This window comes from Corvus moneduloides, chromosome Z (genome assembly GCF_009650955.1).
Source record: "Corvus moneduloides isolate bCorMon1 chromosome Z, bCorMon1.pri, whole genome shotgun sequence".
In the NCBI taxonomy this organism is placed as follows: Eukaryota; Metazoa; Chordata; class Aves; order Passeriformes; family Corvidae; genus Corvus; species Corvus moneduloides.
Genome location: NC_045511.1, coordinates 44,188,016 through 44,196,856, shown reverse-complemented (window position 1 = coordinate 44,196,856; position 8,841 = coordinate 44,188,016).

Sequence of the window (8,841 nt, the reverse complement as noted above, 5' to 3'; positions counted from 1 at the left end):
TTCAGTCACAGGCAAATTAAAGAGAAATCTCTTGAAATGCTAAGAGTAGCTGATCTTCACTTAATTCAGCCTTTTTCCAATACATAATCAAAGAAAACCAGGTTGGTCCAATTTAGAGTGATTGTCAAGGTACTAAAGATATAAACTAGCTTATCACTGCCAGGAATCTGGAAGCACAACAAATTAATAATTTCTGTATTAATTTCTTGCAGGATAACTGCATTGTAGTTGTAACAGCATTTTTGTTTAGCAGGACAGATTTCTACTGTCTATGTCATTTCACTGGGAACACAAATTAATTAGAGATTTGCAATCTCCATGGTGAGCAAATCACAGGTACAGAGCATTGTGTGGAAATAGTACAGCATCTTCTGTTTGGTTTTGTTTCATCTGTCACCACGAGACCTGAACCAGACCTAAGGAAACATCTTCGTTTTACTCAAGGGAGCTGCAGTTTTTGTGTGGATGAGAGCAGTGAGAATGCCCATATTCACTATGGGACATAAATTTCCTCTGTCCTGATTCTATACAACATTCAGCCTCTGACTCCAGACTGTTCTGTGTGCATTACTGTTGTGTCAATGTACAAACACACCACTGCAATAATAATGAAATAATGAGCCAATAGAATGAAGGGGTTTTTCATTTTCATTTTCATATTCACTGCTTGGAGAGAATCCCAGAAGTTGCCAAATACATGTATTTCATAGTATAAAAGATAAAGTAAAAAAGGAAATATTGATCAGTAATAACAATTTTCAATACCATTGTGTTACAATTGCCCTAGAAAGATTTGTCTTTCTACCTGAAATCAAGAAACAACTTTGATAACAAAATAAAATTCACAACAGCTTTTTTTTTTAGGTAGACCGTCATCTGGACAAAAAGTGTTTGCTGGTATGCGTACCTCCATGCAGTCTCAGTAGTTTCTCTTCCAGTTTTTTCTTAGTCACACTGAGATAAAGCAATCAAATAGAGTGTTTCTTTCTGTCCTTTGTGACAATCATGAGCCCTGAAGTGGGACGATTACATTTTGGGTTAAAAATAAGTATTGTAAATCAGCTTTGTTAACTCTACTTTTAGTAGCTTTACTAAAAAAAAAAAAAAAAAACAAACCAAACCTCCCCACTCAAAAAACCCCCCAAACCAACCAGAAAGCATCACAGCAAACCAAACCCAATAAAAGACACTTTTGTTCTTGTGTGCATTTCTCTACTTCCAATTTTCCTTTCAGAAATCTGAAAACACTCTCTTCCCTAAGCACATTGTCCCTTCAAATGCTAGGTTTTAGGGTATTTTTAGCTTCTATTCTGAAAGGAGCTGAAATTGACACAGCTGATTTTTCCAGGCAGGAACAGCAATTTAACATAGCTGTGTGGTGCAGGAAATTGCCAAGTACAAGCGATGCAGCCCCAGGATCAGGTGTGAGCTGGGGGCCTGGTGTGCCTGGTGCTGCAGCAGTGTCTGGTATCAGCTGCTCCTCTGGCACAAAGCAATCCCTGGGGCACAACCCCTTTCATTTAAAAGAGAAGCACTTATGCAGAGAGCTGTATTTGTGATTCATTCTGTCACTTCACTGTTACCTACCACAGTCCTGTTTATTTTTTCTCAAGATTCAGTGACACTGATAAGCTACTCTCTTCTAAAGTATTATATGAACATATCAACTTTATCCCTTTTCTTGGTCTCCTGAAGAGAATTGTTACAAAACTTGTCTCAATTTGTGTCATGGTTGGCTGTATTATAGGAGTAAATATGAATGGCTGGGCTGCACTGCTGAGCTTAGGAAACTGCAAGCAGCCCAGGGCTAGGCAGAGGAGGCTCCAGAGACACTAGTAGCTGACACAAAATAAAAGTTCCACTAGTTAAGCATATTTTCTCCTGAGCTCAAACGAGCACAACAATGCTGACACGCAGACAATGAAACTGAACCTCGCTGCAAAACTGTTCTAGGCTAACAGAAGTACCTGGCATGTGAGAAAGCCTGGCCACGAAACATGAAATATCACAGATCAATTTGCTTGGAAAACATAGGGTAGAGAGCAAGAGGAGCAAGAGAGCTCGGGAAGCTGGAAGATTCCTATGCCAGTGTGTGCACACAACTGCATGCAGAAGGGGAACAATCAGGAAGGACTAGAGCTCCACTTGCAGCATAAAACTCTGGCTTTGCTACAATGCATCAGGGGGTTGGACTGAAGTCCCCACTGGCCTTAATTGTCCTCAGATCCTACAGTCCTAAACATTATGATGTCTTTACAAAATAGAGAGTTCTCCCCATTTTCCTGCTGGAGCCACAAAAGCCAGAGAGATGTTACTTTCCTTGGATATCACAGGAGAAGCAAGATTTTAAAAAATCTGAAATGCAAAACTGAAGACCTGGATTGTAGTCAGAATTATTACTCAAACTATCATGGATCACACATCTTTATCATGGGCTCAGATTTGTCCAAGGCCAGATTCAGTGATTAAACTCGGATAGCCCAAATGCATCTGAAATCACAAAACATCACCCGGCAAAAGTCACTGTGCTTCCAGCTACAAAACAACTTCACAAATACAAATCTTGAAATGCTGGCTGTGTTTCTTAATAGGAAAGTATTCCTATTTATTCCATTTATCCCGAACTATAACAAGTTAAGACCAAAATAATTTTTCTTAGCTGTAGAAGAAACAAAAACAACAATTACAATTTTGAAATTTTATTTCTTTTAAAATTTTAGCATTATTACTGGGAAAAGTCAAGGCTATCAAACTGCCCTTTAGAATCATAAAACAGAATCATAGAATGGTTTAGGTTGGAAGGAACCTTAAAGATCATCTGGTTCCAACCCCTCTGCTGTGCACAGGGACACGTTTCATCAAACCAGATTACTCAATACCCCATCCAACCTGGCCTTGAACACTTCCAGGGATGAGGCATCCACAACTTCTCTGTGCCACCTGTTCTAGTGAGTGCCTCACCACCCTCACAGTAAAGAATTTCTTCTTAATATCTAACCTAAGGTTCGCTTCTTTCATTTTGTACTCATTAAGCCTTGTCCTATCACTAAAATTCCTGATGAAAAGTGCCCCTCCAGCTTTTCTTGTCATTTCCCTGCAGATACTGAAAGGCTGCTATGAAGTCCCCACACAACTCTCTCTTCTCCAGGCAGTCACAACTGTCTCAGCCTGTCTTGACTGGGGACATGTTCCAGTCCTCTTACCCACTTTGAGGCCTCCTCTGGATTTGCTCCACGTCCAGAGTTCCACAAGTTCCACAATTTACATAAGAAATTCCACGTCCTTCTTATGTTAGGGGCACTTGAACTGTACACAGGAGGGGCCTCACAAGCAGAGTGAAGATGTAAAATACTCTCCCTCACCCTGATGGCGACATTGCTTTGGATGCAGTGCAGGATTCCATTGGCTTTCGGGGCTGTGAGCACACACTGCCAGCTCAAGTTTTTCATCAATCACTACTCCAAGTCTTTCTCCACAGGTCTTCTTCAGTCATTTCTCCATACAACCTCTAAGTGTACTTAGGCTTGCCCAGACTCAGGTGTAGGACCTTGCACTTCCTCTTGCTTCATGAGGTTTGCTTCAGCCCACGTCCCTCTGGATGACACCATTTCCCTCCATGATGTCGACTGCCCCACACTGGTTGGTGTTATCAGTAATTTTCTGAGGGTGCCCTTGATCCCACTGTCAACCTCACTATCCCCTTCTCCAAAGCACAATGCCAGGAACAATTTTCAATTAGGCCAATCAGTCCAGTTAACACTAAACTCACTATATTTCACTTATGTAATAAGAAATCTTAATAAATGCTACAACTGCTCAAGCATAATATGTTGCTTGATATTAGCAAAACATTTTGCCTCTGCTCAACTGCACATCCACTTGCAGGAACTTACTGTATTGGGAAACTAGTGGTTCTTCTTAACTTTGCAGGTATTAACATACTGAAATATATATCGTCAAAACGTGAAAACAAGGAAAAATTTCAAACATACATTTGGAATTGTATCAGTTTTACACAAATTTAGAAAGGACTTGAAACTGTAGGACTCTTCATTCCCACAAGAGTGTATACTGGGTTTTTTTGGCTTTTCATCTAAGTGTGGCCGTTTTACATCATTGACACAGATACATGGGACAAGAGACAAAGTGTCACAAGTCCCAACACTCAACATAACACACATGCAATTTGCCTAACAAATGTACAAGCTGCATCTGAAATGAAATTATGTGATTGCCTAAAACATCACCAGCTGAAGACTACTTTATAAACTTAAGTGTCTTTCAAGCTTAACAGCACAGAGTAAATGATCTTTGTGATAAAGCTTTAAAACCCTGACTATTCTTCAATTTCAAGTATCAGGATACTGTTTCTGTGGGCAGGTAATTTTCTTCACAGTGAGGAAATCTCATGCTTGCATGACCTACCTATATATAAGAAAAAATTAAGGGTTCTTTTCCCTCTGTTTGTAAGACCTTCCTGGAAGGCTTCTAACTCATCCCCTCACCTCACCCCAGGGTCATGACTGAAAACTTCTGTAAAGAGGGGGTTTGCTTACAAGTTCTTCAGGAATTTCAGGAAACTGCTCTTGATCCTTCCTGCTCTTCAGGCAGCTAGTCAAGATTTTGTTTTCCTTCCCAAGAGATGGGGAAGGGACAGAGGCAAAAAATAGCACAGTAAAAAAAGAAGACTAGAATTATTCACTGTCAGGATTAAGGGTGGCTCTTCAATTACCAGAACAACTGTAGTCAACTGATAAACACCTAGTGCCTTGCAGGAACTCAGATCTCAGAGCTGAAACAAATTTTTGCAGTGTTGTTTCTGCCACCTATCATAAAAAAAGAAAGGGTAATCAGCAAAGTAGCAGGATAAGGAGACAAATACTGACCAGCTCCAGGTAAAGATATAAATTATTGTTCATATATAGTAGACACGGCAATGGCAGGGACATGGCTTGTGAGTGACAAGAGGAAACAAGATTTGATCCTCATAGGCTAAGCCAGTAAAATCATCCCCCAAAAGGATGTCGCTGGTGTTCACTGAGCCAGTAGCTCAATGTCACATCTTGCATTAATAACTATAATGAACAGTTTTGAGAGAGTGACTTGCATTGCCAAGGGCAAGGAAGATGTTTGAAAGGATATGGGACACGGCAATGAGAGCAGTGAGAGCTCTTGCCAAACAAATCTCCCCATCCTAGGCAGAGGATACTAATCCCAAACCTTTCTAATCCAAGTTGTCGCAAACCCCACCACTTTTTATAGGGAATAGGGAAGGAATGCTGAGTGGACCAAGGAAGAGATTATGTTCCCCAGGCTATTTTTGTTAGATATAGTAAAAATTAATAAATAGGGACAGAAGTTGGTAAATATAAATGAGGGAGTAAAAAAAAAAAAAAAAAAAAAAGAACCTCTGGAATTTCTCACTGGGTAAGAAGTACAGGCTCAAATTTCATATGGTAATCTCAGATTTCAGCTATCATGACAGGTGCTGGAAGAACACGCCATTTTTCACAAACCTTGACCTGGGAGAAATCAGTCTGTGTCCAGGAAGACTGCTATCAATAACTTGGAAGCCCATGTGATTTTATCACACCACAAAATTCACCACATTACCAGAGCATTCAGAAATAAATGGGGAGGGAAGTTTATAGGGACAGAGGAATAACTGAACTAGGGGTGCTCTCAAATGCCATGCTCTGCTGTAAGTTGAATTTTTGGGGCAGGCTACCAAAGAAACTAGTACTAAAGAGCACTGCTCTTGTGAAAATATATTACCTAAGGGATAAGTCTACACTTTACTGTATTGTTGTTATGTGTGCACTTGGAAAAGTATACCAAAGCCATGTCATGATACAAAAATGAGTGATAATTACTAAAAGCAAGCAGCATGTGGCACTGATGGCTGTGGGAGCAGTTAATAAGATATAATGAGACACACAGCTTGCACACTACGTCAGCGGTTTCGTACCAGACCAGGTCAATCAGGCCTAAAATCACTGCTGATAGTCATCAGATCTTGAGTCATTGTGACCCAAGTCAGTAACTGCTAAATCAACAATAGGCCAATGTTTTTAGCTTAAATAAAAAGAAAAACATCACCACAATGGATGTGTCTCACCTCAAGCAGAGGTTAAGTTGGCAAGGAAGCTGAAGCAGATTAAGAAACTTTTCCACAATAGGATTTTCTAGGCATGACGAGAGATGAGTTCACCTGTGCTGTGCTGGCTGCTTGTGGTTTGTGGAGTAGTGACAATAAGCAGACCTTGGGGACATGGGCTGAGAAGGGTCTAACCTACCTCTGTAGACAGCATACTGAGATTTTGAGGGCTATCATCTTGATTTCTGTAAGGCCTAAACTTAAAATATGTGTTCTAGAGGAGTCTATAGTCTTTATGTAAAACTTAGCATGATGGAACATCTGATGGAGGAATTTACAAATTATTCGTCATTGTTTTCATCATTGCCCAAACAGTGTGTACTGTTTTAATTGGAGTTTATTTAGCTTCAACTTCCCTCAACTACTGCTATAGTTTTGATTACTACAGTGAGAAGCCCCTCTTATTAAGTTTATATTCCCCATCTAAATACTAAATTAAAAGACTGACCAAGACATTAATTAATCTTCATTCCACAATCTCAATATATTGACAATGTTTTTTCCCTATGAAAGAGGTTACCTAATTCTACAGCCAATAACGCCTCACTGCTGAGGCTTCAATAATCCCATTTATTTACCTCTACTTTTTACTTTGGGCACCAGACCTCAATGTTATGATGCAGTGACTGTCACATCGCAGCCAAATGCTCAGGAACCGAAGCCTTTTTTTACTGGATGACCTCCTGCTCATTCACAAGTGCACAATGCCAGACCTGAACCCCACACTCCAAACCACAGTGAGATTGAAGATGATCAACAACTCCTCAGTACTCAGTACATCCCTAGACTTACATAAAGAGGTAGGGGAAGTTATTTAATTGGAGACATTTTTATTTCAATGTGATTCAACTTAATTTCTCTAGAATCTCCTTAAAAATTTGTCTGCATACACACACACACACACACACACACACACACACACACACATACGTGAATATCCACCAAAAATACCACTGACATTTCCAAGAGGCAGGCAGGCACTCCCACTGTTCAGGGCAGACAAACATTTCAGTGTGAGCTCATCCAACTTCTAGTGGAGGGCAGCACTCATGTAACATCTTGGAAATGTTTTTTCATCAATTAGAGAGGAAGGAATCCATAAATAACATAAAATAAGCAAGACATCTACATCTTTATATATGCTTTTCTACAGCTGACACTGGACCTGCCAAGAGTGTTGTAAGTTGGTTCTTCACCATATTCAAGGGCTCTTGAGTTCTAACACAATTTATGCGGCAAATAGACATTTTCTCAATACACATTGTAACTGAATTCACAAAAGCAGAACAACAAGTCACAGAGAAGTCTCTCTTTTTATGAAGTGTTATTCCCTGACCTAAATCGGTCTTTGTCTTTGAATCATTTTATGTTACTCCCTATTTAGCGGATTGATTGCTGCTATGGCAACCACCCATCCTGTTCTACAGACATAGGTATTACTCCTTGATACATTTATGTTCTCTCACCAAATACACTTTGTACAAGTTCAAAATCAGAAAATATCTGGGAAATTAATTTGCTTTGACACTGCTGTTATCTAGGTTGTAGTGTATTACAAAGATAAAATAAGACTGAAAGCATAAAGTAAAGTTTGCATTAATCCCACTAATGGCATGCTCAAGGAGCAGAACAGGGAACCAGGCTCCCCACATTAATTTTTCTTATCTAGGTGTAGTAAAATATCAGCTCAATGTCAAACCTGAAACATGTCTCAGAGACCTAAGGAAAGATACTCCTGTGGTTATAAGATCCTAGGCAGTCCATCTCAGATGCAAGATGAGAAAATGGGATGAAAATAATCAAACTTAGTGGCCGCTGCTGCTGGCTCATACAGCTATCTATGCAGAAAATCAGTGATATAGCCCAGAAGGGGCTGTATCAGTCTTGGAAACTATGCTATTAATGAAGGTCAAATAACAGAGATTTGTGGATTTCTGGCCAAAAGCTATCAATGTTCATATCATTACAGCTAAATGGAAGGTGTCTGGTGGGAATGGGCCATCCATGATAACAAATCTTTCCGATACTCCCTCGACAGGAACTTTGCTTTCATCCCACAAATTTCAGTAGCACTCTGTATGACTGATACAAATGGATGCTCACAGGACACAAAGAGCGTTCCCACACTGCTTTTATGAGAAATTCCTTTCTTTCCCCACTACTTTGTGGTTTGGACTCGTAGTCAGAATTTTACTGGCAGAGAGGACAAAAAATCCTGTAGAATGTCAATGGGAATGAAACTAAAAGGGGTGACTGGATATTATATTTTAGGCAATACAGATTTTAAATGGAGAAGAACTTAGCTTGTGTTTTTAAGCCTCCATCCTCTACAGCTTTTAAGGAGGAAAGAGATACCTTTCTTTCTCTTAAGCTATCAAACCTCATATATAAATCCCCTGAAACTACCATTTTATATTTATATTTACAGGGATTTTCTACAAAGGTAGAAATGCACTATTTTCATTCTCAGCCACTCCAAAGAGTCACTGCTTTCTTGGGCATAAGATTGACAAAAGCATACTTTCCTGTGCAAACTTTAAATACATGTGTTTTTTCCTGGGATGCAAAAAGTCACACACACAACAAAAGTATTCCAGAACCTCTAAACAGAGTAGATTGAAACCCCACTAATACAATATATGTTAGGGAAAACATCTCAACCAAATTTGTAAGAAAATATTTCG